This window comes from Myotis lucifugus, unplaced genomic scaffold, assembly GCF_000147115.1.
Source record: "Myotis lucifugus unplaced genomic scaffold, Myoluc2.0 scaffold_325, whole genome shotgun sequence".
NCBI classification, from domain to species: Eukaryota; Metazoa; Chordata; class Mammalia; order Chiroptera; family Vespertilionidae; genus Myotis; species Myotis lucifugus.
The window spans coordinates 1,180,755-1,199,793 of record NW_005871373.1 but is presented as its reverse complement, the minus strand read 5'-3'; the positions used below and the strand labels follow the sequence as shown (position 1 = coordinate 1,199,793).

The 19,039-nt window shown below is 42.4% G+C and overlaps 2 pseudogenes; one reads left to right on the top strand and one right to left on the bottom strand.

Annotated features, from left to right (window-relative positions):
- The window catches only part of LOC102436711, a 52,807-nt pseudogene extending 40,052 nt beyond the window's left edge, over positions 1-12,755 (bottom strand).
- A 3,812-nt stretch (positions 12,756-16,567) lies between these two features.
- LOC102436394 lies at positions 16,568-17,048 on the top strand (annotated as a pseudogene).
- Positions 17,049-19,039: the final 1,991 nt, after the last annotated feature.

Genomic DNA, 19,039 nt, shown 5'->3' with positions numbered 1-19,039 from the left:
ACTTCCAACTATTTAAGTCAGTAAGTATTTTCTCCAGAAACAAATAACTGAATGGCCAGAAAACAAATGCCATGCTTCGTCATGTTTAGAAACTTGTATGAATTTATGTTGAAACTAGTGGCCCGGTGCATGGATTTGTGCACACTGAAAGGAAATTAATTAGAAGAAATACTTTAATATTGCTATTTACCCTTTCTCTATAATAGAAGTGTAAGACATGAAAGAAAATTAGTAAATGTATATGAAAATAATGTATAAATGTATTAATAAATAAACAATAACATGATATAGCAACAAAGACATGATATAAAAACAACAAAACCATGATATAAAAACAACATTGATACAAACAATGACTAATAAATTGATTAAACTTATTCTAATATCTCCCTGTACACCACATTAAGAGTAAAAACACTTTCAGAGTGTTTGACTAATTTCCCTTGTGATGAAGTATTTACAACTTTAACTTTAATGTCACACATTCTTTGAACTCAAGAGAAAGCAACATATAACTGACCATGTGCGAAAACGGGTTCCGGTAGGAATATCTCTACTCTGTGTAGAGTTTGTCCTTGTGATTTATTAATAGTCATCGCAAATGCTGGCATCATGGAAAACTGTCTTTGAATTAATTTAAATGGAAGGCCAGTGTCAGATGGGGACAAATCCATTCTTGGAATCAGAACAACCTCTCTTTCTGCAGATCCTGTTAATACTTCAGCTTTGATTATGTTAGGTTGCAATCTTTTGATAATAAATCTAGTATTACAAAGACACCATTTACTATTAAGATTTCTCAGTAGCATGATGATTGCACCTACTTTCAATTTTAATTTATGACATGTCATTCCTGAATGACAGATCAAAACACACACATGTGATTGGTGCCAGAGAGAACTTTATATGTATTGCGTATGCGCGAGTCATATGTACCAGCCTGTAGGTCGGTCGGACGGTCGGTGGGATGGATGTATGGTCGATCACTTAGCCTTTTAAATATATAGATTATATTCTAAATTTATAGTAGCTTTCAAGGCAGTAAAGTTATCATAAAACAGAGCCTCTTTGGTATCCTTTAACGAACAAACACAAAATTATAGAACCACTATTAAATTGAATCTGATTTAGTGCCAATCCTTATTCTGGAACTGGAGTAACCTTTCAACCCACATATGACTTCTAAATATCATCAGAGGCCGGCTTGAGGACTCCACGCATCGATGGAAACTATTGCTGAAGTGGAGAGAATTGAGAGGGCAATACGTTAAAAGGTGAAGGCCTGCGGACTATCACACCCTACAGTGTAAACGTACAGCACACAGCTGAGTGCTCAGAAGACGTCTGTGTGGGGACATAGTGCCTTTTGTTAGTTGCTTAAAGGAACACAGAAAATAATTGTTTCCATAGTGATACTTGTTACTAATTTATTGAATAACTTAGCATTTACTTTTTCCCCAGTTTTCTTTTGCAAACACTTTAAAATGATGGCTGCAATTACATAAAAAATTGGACTTAAAAATTTTCCCATTTCATAGTTTACTTATATCACTTGTGAAACATGAAGTTTTTGTTTATGTTCTTTTTTTTTTTAAAGATATTTTTATTGATTTCAGAGAGGAAGGAAGAGAAAGAGAGAATCATTGATCAGCTGCCTCCCACATGCTCCACACTGGGGATTGAGCCAGCAACCTGGGCATGTGCCCTGACTGGGAATAGAACTGTGACCTTCTGGTTCATAGGTTGACACTCAACCATGACCCACGCTGGCTGAGCTAACATGAAGTTTTTATGCTTAACAAGGATATTGTTATAAAAATGTTAATTCAAATGTTTTAAACAATTTGCAAAATTTAAAAGATATGACAAAATTTGTTGGTTAGAAAATCTTTATAATATTCAAAAAAACAAATTTGACATAGAAACCAAATTAAAACATAGGGATTTTTGTATTGCTAATTTGACCTTAATAATTCTGATTATTCTAAGTTCTCTTTTATATAGACTATGTCTAAAAAGCTGTGTCTGAACTGTGATAACACTCAATAAAAAGGTAAGCATTATTTTAATCAGTTTTTTTGCTTCCTTTTTGAAAATTTTATATTTATTGTTCAAAGTATCACAGATGTCCCCCTTTCTCCCCCTTTGACCCTTCCACCCTGCACCCGCCACCTCCAGTCCTCCAGCACTATTGCCTGTGTCCATGGGTTATGCATATATATGCATATACGTTCCTTGGTTAATCTCTTCCTGTGGGAAGAAATGCTTTGTAAGTTTATCATTTTCAAATTTAAATTATTATTTTTTTTATTTTTCTAAGTGATCTAACTAAATTTTAGTCAACATAAAGCCATTGTAAAAAAAATAAAGAAAATTTTATTTAATAGTTTCTTTTGTTACCCCTACAGAATCACAACTCTACTGTAGATAAAAGAGGTCAAAGCACTCTTTGGGGTATCTGTGTACTAAGCTTTATTCTCATGTAAGGACATGTTGGTAGAGCGTTTTAACCTCGGTTATGCTCCCACTTTAATATAAGTCAGATTTCTGAACATAGTTGCTTGGGTAGACAAGAAGCCCGGCCACGGCAAATCTCAGTGTGAAGCCTGATTCGCCAGTGTATTCTGGGTGAGCTGCGCTCAGGGCCGCCATTGCTTTCGGAAGTTGCTGTCAACGAGCCAACCTACATAGGGGTGGAAAATGCAGGTGCTCCATGTACATGCCTCCAAGCACTGCTTGTTTGGGAGTTGCCTCTAAGGAAGAGAGCAGTGAGAATTGAAATGGCGTTCCCGAGTTGTCCACGTGAAAACCTGGGTGTGCACTCTTTCAGAATGTTGTGTCCTTGGCAAGCAGACTGTTTTCGCCATGATGGGCTTCCATATCCAGATGAGGGCATAAGGAATGACTGAGATATCCCTGTTACCGTTTCCTAAATCGATATCTTCTTGAAAAAATTATTAAACCATTCTGGCTAGTGAAGCCCCCTGGAAAGAAGGTAAGATATAGCAGGTCAGCCTCACCACGTTAACCCAAACAGACAAGCCTACCTGTGTGGTGTGCACTTCCGTTTGTATGCGTCAAGTGCTACCTCCAGGTTTTCTTCTTTGCTGAGGGAAACCTGGGGTGGGATGTGCCCTCTGCCCACACAATCTCACTCGCATTCCAGAGGGAGCGGTGGTGGGACAAGGCTTCTATACCTTTGATGGCAAATGCTTGTTCAGGGTTGAGTTTACTTTCCTGGTAGTCTTTACATTGTGACTGTATTCCAATGAGAAATGTTACTTCCAGCATTGTACTCAGGTTAACAGTAGAAGGGACAAATATCCCTTCATTTTCAGGGACTCGCTGATGTGTTTTAGAGACTTTTCAGCAAGACTTCACAATAAACTTTGAATTTCCTCCAAGCTTATAAGGATGCAAACTGAATTAGAGATTCATCAATAAATTAAGCATAAAAACTGCAGACACTTGCCATAGAATCTATTGTGCTCTTTTAACACTTGTTCCCCTTAAGGAAACCCATTTTGTAAGTCCTACAGAAATTAGGAATCTTTTAGATGATTCTTGTTTTAATAAACTTGAATATTATGATTTTGCCTTTTAACAATTAAGACTTCCTATCAATGAATGCGATTGCACCCCTGTGATGAGAAGACCCAGTGGTCTCCTTTAGAATGTCCTAGAACTCTTTTCTCTACTTTTCACTCAGGAGCATGGAGATTGCTTTAATGCCTACAAAGAAGAGTTTTGTGCAGTGCATGGCTGTAATGGCTGCTTATTTAAAAAATAAATAAAATTTAATTATTTTGGCTTAAGGAAAAAATTTCTACTATAGTCTCTCTTTTAATGTTTACCTTCTTATTTGTAATGTATTTATGCTAACCTAAGAATAATTGGGAGTTGTACTGAATTTTATATTGACTTAAACATATATTTCTTTGAAAAAAAATAGGTACTGTGGTACTCTAAAGATTCAATGGTCAGAGCCTAGTATCAATTCAGTTCTTCAAACAGATCTCATAAACAATGAAATTCTTTATTTCCTTTAAAAATGAACTCAGGATAGGATACAACATAATAGGATAAAGACCTCACAAATCTAAATTTTCCCATATTTATGGGGAAATGCCCTATAAGTTTAAATATAACATATCACAGCTCTTTTGTTCCTGTTAAGAATATGTGAACAGATTTGGGAACATTTAAGTCTATCCACATAAAAATTAAAATAATGTTATGGACAAAGTCCCTGAACTGGGTAGTTTCTATCCTCAGATAGTTGTGTGTGTGCGTGAGTGTGTGTGAGTGTGTGTGAAATAGAAATAGAGACAGAGAAAGACAGAAAGACAGAGAAAGAGTGAGATGGACATGGAGACAGGGGCAAAGACAGAAATGGAGGAAAAGCAAGAGACAAAAAGTGAGAATTCTGCAGAATCAGGTCAGAGATACTGCACCTGGGACACGTTATTCACGCTCCTCGGCCGGGACTTCCGGAGATGCAGGTGTACAAGGTGGGCCTCTGACACCAGTTCAACCTGGTTTTATTTGATGGTTGCACACAAGATTCCACAAACTCCTTAATGCATTGTGCAATCTAATTACAGCTTGGTCTCCCAGAGGGAAATATATTACCCTATCACCTCCAGCTACTTCTTGATTATTATTTTCTGTAGCTACTGCAGCACTGGGTTACAGCCCAGCTTCCTAGAGTCCAGTCCCCTCTGTGTTGGACACCAAGTATTGCCGAAGGTTTGATCACACGGCATTTAATATTGATGATGGAGTCTGGCAAATGGGATGTAACACTTATGCTCTGCTGTTGTGAACACACTCACCACATGCATTCACAATAATGCCCTTGGTTGTTAGTGTATTAAAATTTCAAGAAAGGTTTCACATTTAAAACTCACTGGGATTACCAACATATGATGACTGTAGAAAAATAAACACTCAGCATCTAATTTTTTCTGAAACATTTTTCAGATAAAATATAATTATCCAAAAGTATTTTTTCAACTGACTGTGTTCTCTACTGAGCACTGCGTGGAATTTTTTGACGGATCCTCTGTGCCTCCCGGCAGACATTGGTTGATGCTGAGCTGGGATCTGTCGAAGGAAACGACGTGGATGCCTGGGCCGGAGAGGGACCAGGTCTAAGCTAAGATATAAATGCAGAGAAAATACCCTGGAACTCCTGCCACCCCTGCCCTCTTTATGGAGCACTGTGCCCTTTTTCCAGCTCTGTCTCTGTTTCTGGATTTTTCTTTTCTTTTATGACGCCTCCCTGTATAAACCCTAACACACACTTCCAGGGCATTGCAGACTGGCCTCTGTGCAGAACACAGACTCACTAAGTCAAGGTCCTGGGTGTTTGTGGATGCTGCCCCTGCACCTGTTGCCTCTGCCCTCGGAGCCCGCTCCAGCGGTGGCTCAGCACTTGGGAAGGCTAATCTTTCTGCTGAGGAAACACAAAATTGCTGCAGAGAATGGATCCTTTGACCACGGAGTAACAAGGCCTGAGAGGAGCACAGTAGACCTGTGTGCCCCCGCCACCTGCAGACCGCCACCTGCTCCCGCTCCGTGACTGTGCGACTCGGCTGGGGTCATGGGCCAGAGGGACTTCCTGGTTTCCAATTACTCGAGGGTATCTTTATCAGAAAGCTACTGTTTTCCTTTTTAAATTAAATGTGCTACCTTTATTTTTTAACAGCCGGTGATCAATTTGCGCTTTTGTGGGAGGCTTTTAAAAATATTTTTAGTTAAAGACATAAAAGTAAATGTTGTCAGAGGGGATGGGGTTAGAGGGCTGGGTGGAAAAGGTGAAGGCATTAGGAAGCACAAATTGGTAGTTACAGAATAGACAGGGAGATGCAAATTACAGTGTAGGAAATGCAGTCAATAATATTGTAACTACTGTGCGAGGGGCCAGGTGGGTCTCTGTATCATTGGGGCCACTCTGTAAAGTACATGATTGTCTAAGCACTTACTGCACGTCTGAAAGTAATGCAGAATAATATCGAATGGAACTGCAATGGATAAATAAAATATATTCATATATATTTTTTAAAAACTACATGTAGACAATTTTAATAGACCCTGGGTACAATATTTATCCATTTGGGTAAGATTTTTAAAAATGAATCCCAATAGTGCAAAACTAAAACTTGAAAGTGTCCCTCACTACACTGACAGATTCGGCTCTGACTCCAATTGCACAAGATTTGTTGCACTTGACCAGAGTCAGAATCCCTGCCCTAACCAAATGGAAAGCATTTGATAGTCGCTATGAGACAATTTTTAATTCACTTTTGAAAAAACCCTTTGATCAAAAAATTGGAATTTCTGTATTAATCTTTTTGAACTGCATGTGGAGTTCAGGGATCAAGCTTATTTTTACTATTTTTCCAGACAAAGCTTTAAGAAGGGGGTGTATTATTCACTGGTTAAGTTCTCGAGAATGCTTTCTGAAGATTCTTAAAATAATTTTTCATGAACTGAAATTTTGTTGCATTTCTGATTGGAGATAGGAAGAACAGTTAATATAGGCACATGAAAAAGAAGCCGCCAGAGAAAGAAAACAGAATAAAATCGTAGAGGTACAAAGTTGATTCACTCTCATAAGACAGGTGAGATCCCAGTGAGGTTGACTATCAATTGAGGCAACTGTCCATTCTAGTGAAAAGAAGAGGGACTTTTTGAAGACATGCTGTCTTCTGCTTAAGGAATCCACCTATACTCCACGTTGGATGAGATGAATGCCCTGCTCAGTATGACTTGGATTTAGAGAATTCTAGAGGGCCTTGGGGATGTGGCTCAGTTGGTTGGGTATTATCCTGTGCATGGAAAGGTCCTGGGTTCGATCCCAGGTAGGGGTGGTGCAGGAGGCAGCCCATGTTTCTCTCTCCCTCTCCCTGTCACTTACTCTTTCTCTAAAAATCAATAAAAATATTTTTTAAAAAGAATTTTGGAGGCCACACCAGTTTAGCTTTCTCCCTGAACAATATTGAAGACTGCTTTATCTTGTTCCATGCACAGATTGTTTTAGTTTCACAAAAGTACTTTCAACTTCTTAAGTGTAGGCATGTAAAGAAGTCCTTTCCCCTCTTAAAGACTTTTGCTGACATTTGGTTTCATTGTGTGCATTAAAGCTGTTACAACACAACCACCCAACGGAAACAAAAATGCAGTGAGGGACCTTATTCACAAGCCTGTTTTCTTCTAATCAAAGACACCTGTTTTGTTTTTTTGGGTTTTTTTTTTTTTTTTTTTTTGAAGCTCTGACTCCAAGTGATTCAGAGTAATTTTTTTTTCTTTTCCTTCTTCCTTCTTCTTTTTTTTTTTTAATAGAGGGCTTTCCTTTTCTCTAAATGGTACCATCAAAATGCATTGGTCCCCTCTACCCCCAAACCAAAGAAGTAAACATCATTCATGTAGGGAGAGTACAGGTTAAGCAATTCACAGAAGCACCCAAACACTTACTGGCACAAAGTCTGCAACATGCGCTATTTTGTTAAATTTTAACAGTGTTTTCTCAAATCTTCAAAGCTCGCCTTGATGGTTTGCTGAAGTAATTGAGCGACTCGAGCTGTTTCACACAGGACATCTTATCTTCCTTTCATTCCCGGCCGGCTTCTTTCCTGTCCCCATGGAGCCCGCACACACTTAGAAGCTCTCCTGCACGAGCCGCTTCTAACTTTCACAGAGCCCGTAGCACAATTTGAATACGAAAGAGATACTGAATAGAAAGCTTTAATCTCTTGTCTGTTATGCTTCTTTCTTGCCTCTTCATCTCCTCCCCTTCCAAGGGCTTCTCTGTGTGCGGAAAGCGAGCACTTTCCGTTGAAAGTGAAGTGTTGGCTCAGAATGCTTTTGCTGGGCTGCGAGGGCAGAGCGGCTCCTGCAAATCTCTCCAAAGTGGGGCTACTTTGTGCCGCGCTGCCTGGCTTGTGCGTCTTTGCAGGTGAAAATTAGTCAGGAGCTTGAGTAACAGGAATCATTCCTCGCAGCGGACGGGTATCAGGTGCGCCTCCACCACGGCTGCTGCGGGGCTGCTCCTCTGGTACCGCGCCCTCCGCGAGCCCGAGCCTTTGAAAGGCTGTTCTGTTCCCCGGCCTCGTCAATTGCTTGCCAGGAAATGAGCCCCCTTTGTGAGATTAATTAATAGCAGGAGCGATCGCCAGAGCCGATCGCCACGCAACGCAGCTGTAATTGCTACTTTGTGGAGAGGAAAGAAAAAAGTTTAAGAAGAGGGTTTAAGGGAAGTTCTTTGAACTCGAGGTCTCAGTGCACGGGATTAAGGCAAGAAGCAAGGAGGCCTTTGAAGTTTGCTAAGAGGTTTGGAAGGGAAAAAAGTTGGGTGGCAAATGGGAGCTGGCAGCATCAAAAGCGCTCGCACCGCACCTCACCTGCTTGGCGGCCAGCGGGGACCAGCGCTGCGGGCCACTGAGGCTGCGGCCCGCGCTGCCGGTGCCACGCGTGGGCCTCGCGGCGCAGCAGAGGGAGCGCTGTGGGCTTCGCTGAGCAGCGGCCAGGACGGGCGCGCCCTTGCGAAGGAAGGCGCCGCTTCCACTCCCCGGGCCTGCCCCTTCTCACATCTTCAAAGACATTTAGAAAAGTTTCTCTGCTTATCGCTTAGCAATGATGTCTTGATAAGAGGAAGAAGGGATGAGATTATTGCAGAAATCATATTCATATCCTGTCTGGAAATCATAAGCGTAGCTCATCTGTTCTCAACAGAGGCAATAACGCCCCCAAGAGGGTGAAATTAATTTTGGGAGGTGGGAGGTGGGGGGGAAGAATCTCAGATATTATCATGGTTTAGGGCCCAGCGGTTCTCAACCTGTGGGTCGCGAACAATGAAAATACATCCTGCATATCAGATATTTACATTACAATTCATAACAGTAGCAAAATTACAGTTATGAAGTAGCAACGAAAATAATTTTATGGTTGGGGGTCACCACAACATGAGGAACTGTATTAAAGGGTCGCGGCATTAGGAAGGTTGAGAACCACTGGTTAGGCGCTTCAAAGGGCTACAGCGCATCAACGGATATATAAGGTATTTTTGCTAATAATATTTCATGGGGAGGGGGCGATTAGAAATAAAATACTTAAAAAGACTCCTATGGGACATCATTAAAAAAAATCAAACCCCCCAAACATGAGAATCAGTGGTGCATGCAAATTTCTAAAAAGCTGCAAGAGGTTCATTTTTTAATGAATTGTATGTTAACCAGAAGTTAACTCAATAATTTGTATTTCATATTTTGATTTTGTGTGGATCAGGTCTTATCTTAAATATTTTTATACTTCCAAATCTCATATTAAATACTTTTATTATTTTATCAAACTTGTCAGACTGATTATCTTATCCATTCAAACTTTGTATACTTTTTTCTAAGCAAATATGGTCAGGTACTAAATTCAAATGATAAGCAATATTTAAGTAAAACAATAAAATTATATTAACACTTATTAGCTGGTAGAATAGTTTTAGATCTCTTAATAATTTAAATTTAAGGACTTTGTTTTAATTTTTAACTCAAAACTCAACTTCCAAGATAAATACATAAAATTTTAATGTAACCAAATATGCAAATATTTAGGAATATGCTTTAATAATGAGAACATTTTGAGTTCTTATATTTTTAATCTATAGGACTGCTGTATTTTTCTCCTATTACAATGACAAGAAATGTTTGAAAATCAAGGACCAAACCCAATCTGGGCTGAATAAACCCAAAACTCTTGCAGGCCCGCCCGGAAGCCAGACACCGTGTTTCTGAGCACCACCGCCCTTCAGATGTTTAGACTTTGCTGACCTTGAGAAGAAGTACTGGAGTCTTTCCCTTCAGCAAAGTGTAGATACACAGCAATGTGCACTTGGGCCACAGCTTCTTTCCCATGTCTTTGGTCTGTTGTGTTTGGACAGATAATCAGCAGAGTGACAGTCCCAGCAAAGTGCAGCAGTGACATTTCAGAGCTTCCTTTTCATTGACATCCAATACCAGTTCATGCTGCACAAGCAGGTCGGCCCAGCCTGGCCCTCAGCCCACAGTGAGCAATCAATAGCCGTGTTGACTGACCACACCGGAGCACCCAACACATCAACCCACTGACTGCGCAGCCTCATTACAGAACCATCTGGAGGGACCTGCCATTTTGAAAGCTTAACAAATATCTTTAATACGATGAGCGACTGGATAAAGTCGCTAGTCATTGTGAGTCCATTGCCAGAATTCCCCATCCCCATCCTTCCAAACTTGCAGGAGCACATGTCTGCTTCCAGTGAAAGCCCATGTCTAATGGCCGACTTCACTCAGAGCGACTGTTCAACTCTGTGCACTACAGAAATGATGCACATATAGAAATGTGTACGGTACAAATGACAAAATCTATTCTTTACAATATCGCCTATGCTTTCATGTACTAGCTGTCAAGAAGCTCTATATAATTACACTCATTAAGAAAAACAGACAGATTCAATTCCCTTCCTGCTGCCAATAGTTTTCTCTTTTATTATATCAAATATCTTGGCTCATGCCCCGTATGTTAAAGTTTACCACTCCTTGGGGCTTGCAACGGCAACAGTTTGTGGCTACCTGGAGGATTATAATTGTGTGCACACATCCATTATGGATTGGATTCAGCGTTTTCAGATAACTTCCCAAATCACAAAGAGAGCACGGTGGTCTCCAGGCACTTCCAGGCCCGTCTGATTACAGGTGTAGTACAACCGCCTCGTTAGTCCTGGGTGAGGAGGGCTTCCTCCCCCTGCCGGCTCTCCGAGGGGCACTGACCACTGCTTTTCACTAACAATTCCTTCCCAATCCCCAGAGATGCCTTAATGAGCCCCTTGGACATGGCCAAAGGCAATCTTGTTCTCTGGGCCAGTGAGGTGAAAAGCCAAAGCTTTACCTACCAGGCAAGCAATAATTAATAAGGTGTCTCTGATTCATCTCAGTTCATTAACAAAGTTACAGGTTTGATGGCCTCAAGGAGCACAGTGTTAGGCTGTCACTTCATTTACAAGCATTGAATGAAACATGCGTGCCAAGGTACGTTAAAAAAATTAACTTACAACAAAAATAAATGGATGTGGAATACTAATTGGGAGGGAGAAACTGACAGATACTGCAAAAGATTGATTTTAGGGAAAGCTGAGAAATCTGTTTTCTGTTTATTTTAAGGACAGGAAATGAATACTGATTAGAAATGTATAGGCAGATGCGTGTGCAGCATTTGGTAATGCTTTTGCTGGATATTTGATTTGTCTGTTTTACTCAGATTTTAGATTGGATGCCAGCTATCGGAGTTAGTTTTTGGTCTAATAGTTAATTGGACTTTCTTGGATACAATGCTCCTCACTCACAAGCCTCCCCGTGGAAAAGCAATTCAAGCCCCAAAGTCACTTTTCCGCAGCGAGAAATGCCTACTTTATATGAGCAAACGGGGCCTAGGTGAGCCTAGGTGAGGTGGTCACATTTATTTTGGCCTATTTTTTCCCCTCAGAAACTGCTGTCAACTTAAGAAATATTACCCACTTGGTAATATTTATAACATTTCCCTCTAATCTGGGATAAAAGCAGAAACAAAACAAAGCCATATTCCTAAATAGGAAATATTCGTTTAGCATGAATGTATTGGAATGAAGCGATCAGAGAAAGGGAGGTGGGACCACTCTGGGCGCACATGCTGGCCCATACCACTGCCCTCCCCTGCAGGTTGCGGCAGGTGCCGTCATTTGCATTTGTTGTGCTACAGTCTTGCTGGGGGCCTGTCCGCACAGTGAAGGTGACTGTGGAAGGCAGCTAGGAGCTTGCATGAAGGCCATGGCGAGTCCGAGGCTTCCCTCGGCTGCTCCGCTGGGCCCACTGCCCGAGAGCCTCTGTGAGGAGATCTAGATGGTGCACACTGCACTCCTGGAACTGCTGGAGTGAATATGGGCTGGACTCAAAGGATCCCAACCCTTCCTGGAGTTTGGGAAACGCTGCAGTGAGCTTGCAGTGACATCTAAAGGCAGACTCTCTGACTTGTGCTGCACTCCTTAAAGCTTGCTCCTTCCTGCAAACGCTCTAAGCATCTCTTCTGACAAATTTCTCTTAAAATCTGCACAAGGCAATTTCACCTCAATTCTTTGCTTTGCTCAGTGTACTATCTTTGGGGTGGGGATTTTCTTGCCATCTGGGAGGCCTCTCCTGTGTTCCATATCCCATCACTAAGACACTGCTGCGGGGCCTTCTCTGCACATTAGAGCCGGAACAATTCTTCGGCCACACGTCTTGAGGTCAAACCAGGCTTAAGCACGTAAGCTACACCTCAGGTAAGAGCACCCTCTGCCATCATGCTGAGATCCAGCCTATGGCACGCGCCTCTGCGTAGTCTTCCTCTCCTAGGTCCCCGGGCCTAACAGGATGGTCATTGGCTGTATGCACGTCCACTGAAGGGCAGAAACTGCCCAGCCACATGCTGCTCTTGTGATCTGGGTATGGCTCTCTTACCAATCTGGACAAGGAAATGTGCGTTTTTACTAGTAATGGTGGATGCTCACAGGTGAAGTCTGTGCTTTCCTTTGGCTTTAAATAAAATGGCCTTTGTTGCTGGTGTTTGCTTTAGCCGATCAGGTAGCCTTATGTCCTCTTCTCCAGCATTAACCTCAGAGATTTCACCTTTACCGTCATGCAAGGGACTGCCTTCACGCCACCACCTTCCAAGCCTCCTGCTGTGGACAATTCAGCAACCTCCTCTGTCATTTCGAAGGTGACCCTGAGCCAGTGAATGTAACACGCTGCACGCTTCAGCTCCCCGCTCCGGTTCTCACACAGTCTGTGTGTCTCACTGTGGCTGTGGACAAGGAGAACTCAGGCGCCAGGGAACAGGTGTGTGCACGCAGGTGAGGCCGGCGATGTAAGAGCCTCGGTGTGTTTCCTTAGCCCCACTGCAGGGTGGAGTCTTTCTTTCCCTTTCTTTCCTTTCTAATGGCCTTGATAACAGACTCATGAGGGTGAGTGGAATGGTTGGAAGGTAATAACTGGATGGTAAAGGTCCTTGCCTTCATCTGCCACCGTGCCCCTGGCAGTGATCCTGGCTTTGGGACTAAAATGTCCTAAGGATGTATTCCTGTGGCAAACACATGTGCTCTTGTGCACTCACAGCCTTTTACCAGCCTTTGAACTGCATGCTTTGTATTTAAATGTTGCTGCTGACCAAGTAAATCGCTTTGGATGAAGTGACAGCATCTTTTCAGCACCCATAGCTGGTGACAGCTGGCGGGGAGACCATGAAAGACTGCACGGTGTTCCTTACCAGCCCTCGTCCAGCCCAGGGCCAGCCACCAGCTGAGCACTTCCCAGTGCGCCTTCAGGCACCGGCCAGCCACAGGGGCTCACCACCAGTGCGGAAAGGGCCAATGGGTATTTGTAGAAAGAAGGTATCTGTGCTTCTGGCCTGCCCACGCCTTTAATTAGGTACATGTTTATTGGATGTGCACGTGGAACCTTTTCATTAATTCTGGTGTGACCCTTTATTAATACTGCGTGAACCATATTTTGGCATCTGAAACGCAGTGGAAACGCAGCTCTGAAAGCAATAGTTGCCGATAACCTTTGAAAGAACAGCTCAGAGGGCCAGATGCGTGCAGTTCCTTCTTTGGTGACGTTTCCTTGTGAACATCTAACTTGTAACACGTTCTGTTGTTTGGATGAAAATTAAAAGGTGTCCTTTTGGGGGAAGGAGTGCCTTCTGGCCGGTGGCCATCGTTAGAGTAAGTAACGAGGAAGGGGAACATCCCACAGTGAGAAACCATACTTGGAATTAATGTGGCATTAGCAGTAGAATGGCCCTCAGGTGGAATTATTTAGTTTCAAATAGCTACCTAACCAAAGGCTCTGTCTATATTTGCTGAAAAAGCAAAATTAAATCATACTTTCAGGGGAACAAAAGATATTAACCATTTGAGAGCAACCTGTATGTTAGGTTTTCTTCATAATGTTAGATCCCTAACATACATAATCATCTTTCTAGATATTAAATATTTACTCACATATGAAACAAAAATAACCTGCAAATTAATATACCTCTTCTGAAGATCCACATTGACATAGCGCCCGTTTTATTTGTTACCACTTTTATCTACGATTGCCTTAATCATGTGAAAAATGAAGAGACATTTGAGAGACTGTTTTCATTTGTGTCTACCTGTCGATACTCCTTGAGATTGGGAGCTGCGGGAGGGGGAGACCGTTTAGTTGTGTCCTGTGTGCATGCGCAGCCCTGACAGGCTTACACTCAGTTGAAGGGACGAGTGTGGTCAGCCGGGCCCCTAGCAGCCACGGAGACAAGCCCTGGGAGCTGGAGCCTGAATACAGCAGAGGCCACAGCTAACATCCTGGCAACTTCCAAAAATAAAGAGAAAAAACATGTGCATACATGTAGAAGTATGTAAGGGTATGTGAATGTGTGTGTGCATTCATGTAGACGTGTGTGAGGGTGTGTGAATGTATGTGTGCATAATTTTCCTTTTGCGTTTTCAGTGTTTCTTAAATTGACAGAATTTTACTATTAGATGAATGTGACATTATGAGAATATTTTAAGATATTTGAGAACTATATTTTATACTATGATTCAGTTTTATACAAACTGTGGCACTTGAAAATTTACTAAGTTAAAAATGAGAAAATTAACATAAAAATAAAGGAAAACAGTCATCTTATTTATCTTATATTTTGGATTTCTTAACAATGTATTAGCAGCAAAACTAATTCTGTGCCTTTTAATGAAAGAGAATTACACAATTTGGAGTTTAACATCTTCATTTCCATGTTTGTCATTATAGCATTCCATGTGTCCTTACATCTGTAGCCCTGAGTGGAGGGAGGGGGTGCTGCAGCGTGCGGGGAGAGGGTTGGAGGATTTTTACAATTACAAATGTTATTGCTAATCTCCCAAAATAGACCATTTTCAAACGTCAAATGAAGCCTTTTCCTGGAATATGAGAACAATTGCTAAACTCAATACTCCTAGTGTACTACAAAGATGCTAAATAATAAAAAATGCTCCTATAATCAATTAAAGGCAAGCAATCTGCTAATAGTAAAATTGGAATCTGTGAAATCTGAGTTGTTGCATTGCTGTTTAAAGCCAAAATACACATGGGCTTTCAAATATTCAAGTACTTCCACCATTTGTGTGTGTGTGTGTGTGTGTGCGAGCGCGTCCCTGATGAATTATTAATACAGGACTTGTGCTGGGCTCACCAGCTACTCCTGAATCCCTATTAGTAAGTCACAATTTGATGTGTCATAATGAAGGGTGAAGGAGTGTCTAATAAGGCTATAATCTACCTATTGGTGAGCACATATTGATATCTGTTTCCTGACCTTTCTTGCATTGGGTAAATTTTTTAAAATGGGCTTTGTGTTCTTATGTAAGAAGTTGCTTGTTTTTTGTTTTAGTTGTTGTTAGGGGCATGCATGCATGTCTGCATGTGTATGTTTTCATGGGCTATTTGTGTGCCATAATTCTTCTGGTGCTTCTTTATACCACATATTCAAATTCGAATATACACATACATATATGTACCACATAGCTGTATGTGTGGTGTCTGTTTACATTTTCGGTCATGTAGTCATTAAGCACACAACGTAGACTTAAAGGATGTCAAAACTGACAGCCTGGCATGATGGATGATGCTGTGCTAGGCTGATTCTTACCAGGTGTGGTGTGATGGGAATTCAAATGCTGTTCAGAGCTCTTATTTGTGTTAGTAAAGTTTTACTTTCTGTCATTTTTGGGGAGAGGCAGGGACTTCTGAACTTATAATCTTAAACTGTTTTATAAAATGTTTTGAATACGTTAAGGAAAAATTTATGGAGGTTTCTTCCAAAATGTATATTTGAGGCATTATCTGTTTTTATATCATTCATTCTCCAATACACATCCAAGTGATCAACTTATCAGGATAAATATTTTCCAAGATGTACAATTACTGATCCTGCTCTCATTATTCTTCTGGGTATTCAAATGTCCCCACCACCCCCTTACCTGGGCAGAAGTTACCACTGCCTGTCTGTGTCTATGAAAATACCAAGCCGAATTTTTAATGAAAGTTTTATTTAAATATTGTGAGCCAGCCATACGTTTGAAATGATGAGTGCAACATTCTCTGGCCTCCATGCAGACAATGCCTGATATCTAAACTCAGCCTCATATGTCAGGTTGGCCCCTACAGGCAATCAGTGCAGAGAGTGGAGAACGCATGACTGCTTTGAGTTTGTTCCTCCCAAGCTCATGAGGCTGCCACTCGGCACCTGAGGCATCCCTGAGCAGAACAACTATGCTGCCACCACAGTGAAGTTCAATCGTTTCCCATAATCGAATTCAATATCTTTTGATAAAAAAGAGCAGTCTTTCCCTTTTGAGCATTTCAAGTAGGAATGACAGTGCTAAGCAGGTGAATTTGTGCTCTGCATCATTCCACAAAACTGGACACCCTGCTGGGCGCCCACCATTGGAGATGGGCTGGAAAGCAGGGACCGCAGCCAGCCCAGGGCTGAGCCAGCCCCTATGGGGAAAATCGCGCTGCAGCTCAAAGAACTTCACTAACTTCCGGCCTGTGCGGGACGACTTCCGGCGGTACCTGGAGCTGAAATGGGGCCACTGTGGTGAGCTTTCAGAGAAGCAACAATACATTCGGCTGGTGGACAGTGTGGCACTGAAGGGAGGCCGTGGCAGCGCCTCCCTGGTCCAGAAGTGCAAGCTGTGTGCAAGGGAACACTCCGTTGAGATTCTGAGCAGCACCATCAAATCATACAATGTTGAAGACAATGAGAAGTTCAGGACAATAGTAGCGTTTGAGTGCCAGGGCCTGGAACCAGTTGATTTCCAGCCTCAGGCTGGGTTTGCTGCTGAGGGTGTAGAATCGAGGACAATCTTCAGTGACATTAATCTGCAGGAGAAGGACTGGACTGACTATGATGGAAAGGCCCAGGAGTCTGGGGGAATTTATGCAGAACCCTCTGCCTGCACACTTGCCTCTAAGAACTGAGAAGGGACAGCCCAGCAGCAGAGCCCACTGAGGCTGGTCCCTCATCCCTTGTCTCCTGGCAGCTGTCTAAGCCCTCACAGTCTGCATGCTGGGCTGTCACAGTTTCCCAAGCCCCACCAATAAAGCCCCTGTGTGTGCTGTACTCATGCACTGAGGTAGAGGCAGGTAGCAGCCACGCCCCCCACAAATAAGAATCCATATTAGAGATCTTTTACTGTTTCCTGATACCTTTTCCACAATATAGAATCTTACACCTGATCGCTTTGCAAACTCTGCAGGAGCACACAGCTGCTAAGGGCCCTTTAGCTCATGAGGAGTGGGCACATCAACCCAGAACACCAAAGGTGCCAAGGCCAATGGTATGAAATGCAGCCGAGCCTATAGAATGATACCATGAGCCAATAATCCTGAGCCCAAACACTGCATCGATTAGCTTGGCTCTAAGTAAATGCAGGCATCTCTGTTAGCTGGTGTCACTTCATATTCTAAGGATAAAAGGGACGGAAGAGGTCAGCAATCCAGTCCTGGCAAGATTCTGCTCTCAAATTCAGACCAGGTGGTCATTAGGTCTCGGCTCACCTGCTGTGATGGGGCTATCTCCTCCCACACGGGAGTCAGTATGAAAGTTCTTCTATTCAGTCAGCATCTATGCCCCGGGAAGCTCCTGGTCCTGGGTCCCCCCCACCCAGGGGGCCCTGTGGAGGTGTGAAGAGCCCCTACCCAGTGGACAGAGCTGTTTAATGCCGTTAGGTCCACGAGGCATGCTCATGCCTTCCCACCAGTGAACCCATTTGGAAAACTTGTTGCAAGAGAACTTACTTATCCAGTGTTCTACTGGAGCGAGGAATTCTTTGGAAGTAAAATTAATATCCTCATTTTCTGAATGGCCCAGTGGGAATGGGTGTGCCCACTCCCAAGCTGGTTGAGGGCACTAGGAAGGGGGATTCGATCCTCCAATGGAAGGTGAAGGTGGCCGTATCCAAGAGGCGAAGAGGTGCCTACCTTGTCCCCTCTCCAGGCTGGCAGCTACTTCTTGTTTCCCTCTGGGCCTCTTTTTTGTACCTGACCACAGCATTTCTTCAGCCCTCACTCAGCCAGCAGGCCTTCCAGCCCCCTATCCACTGGGTCCAGTCCACTGCCCAGCCTGAAAGCAAACACGTGGAAGTAACGGGCTGGGTTAAACTAGAAACTGTTTTCGGTCTCTACTGGTATTCCAGTCAGTGTGTTAAGCTCATAAAGACTGTTAACGAAAAAAAAAAACAAACAAACAAACAAACAAAACACATTGAAACCTGTAATGAATGTTTGTGAGTTTATTTGAGCCAAACTGTCGACATATGCCGGGAAGCAGAACCTCAGTGAATTGAGATAATGCTCCAGAGAATGGCGAGTTACATTTGTATTGATACGTTGCAATCAAAGGAGGGACATAGGTGGGTTACATGAAATTCATTGGTGATAGATTAAGGAGGAGGGATAAAGCAAAGCAGGGGAAACCCCTGGGATTGTAAAATGATGGACACATACTTAGGTGGGTGCAGGAACAATTAACATGATGATGAAGGAATTTGTAGTATCTGTCCTGGTACCCAGCACATTTGGTTGTGTCCCAGGGGCTCCAGAAAAAAGGAAGTTACAAGTTACCCAGACATTTCAATATGTTATCATAGATACAAACAGACAGACAGGTGCAGTTAAGGTAGAGGTTGACCTTGTCAGTGAAGATACCGGCCTAGGACGTAACTGCCCACCATCACTGCTTTTAAAGTTTAATTTCAGACCATCCTTTGTGGTGACTTAGGTCTCTGAGTTTGCAAGACCGCCAAGCAGGCCTCCCCTGAGCTTGTCAGGTCAGCATGTGGCCCCTTTCAAAGACAAACACTAAAAGGATCAATAGCTTTTGTTTATACTTTAAATTGCCTTCTCATCTTTCAGGAGGTAAAAGAATCCAAAAAATCATTAATTAAAAGGGAAAAATAAAGTAGATTATG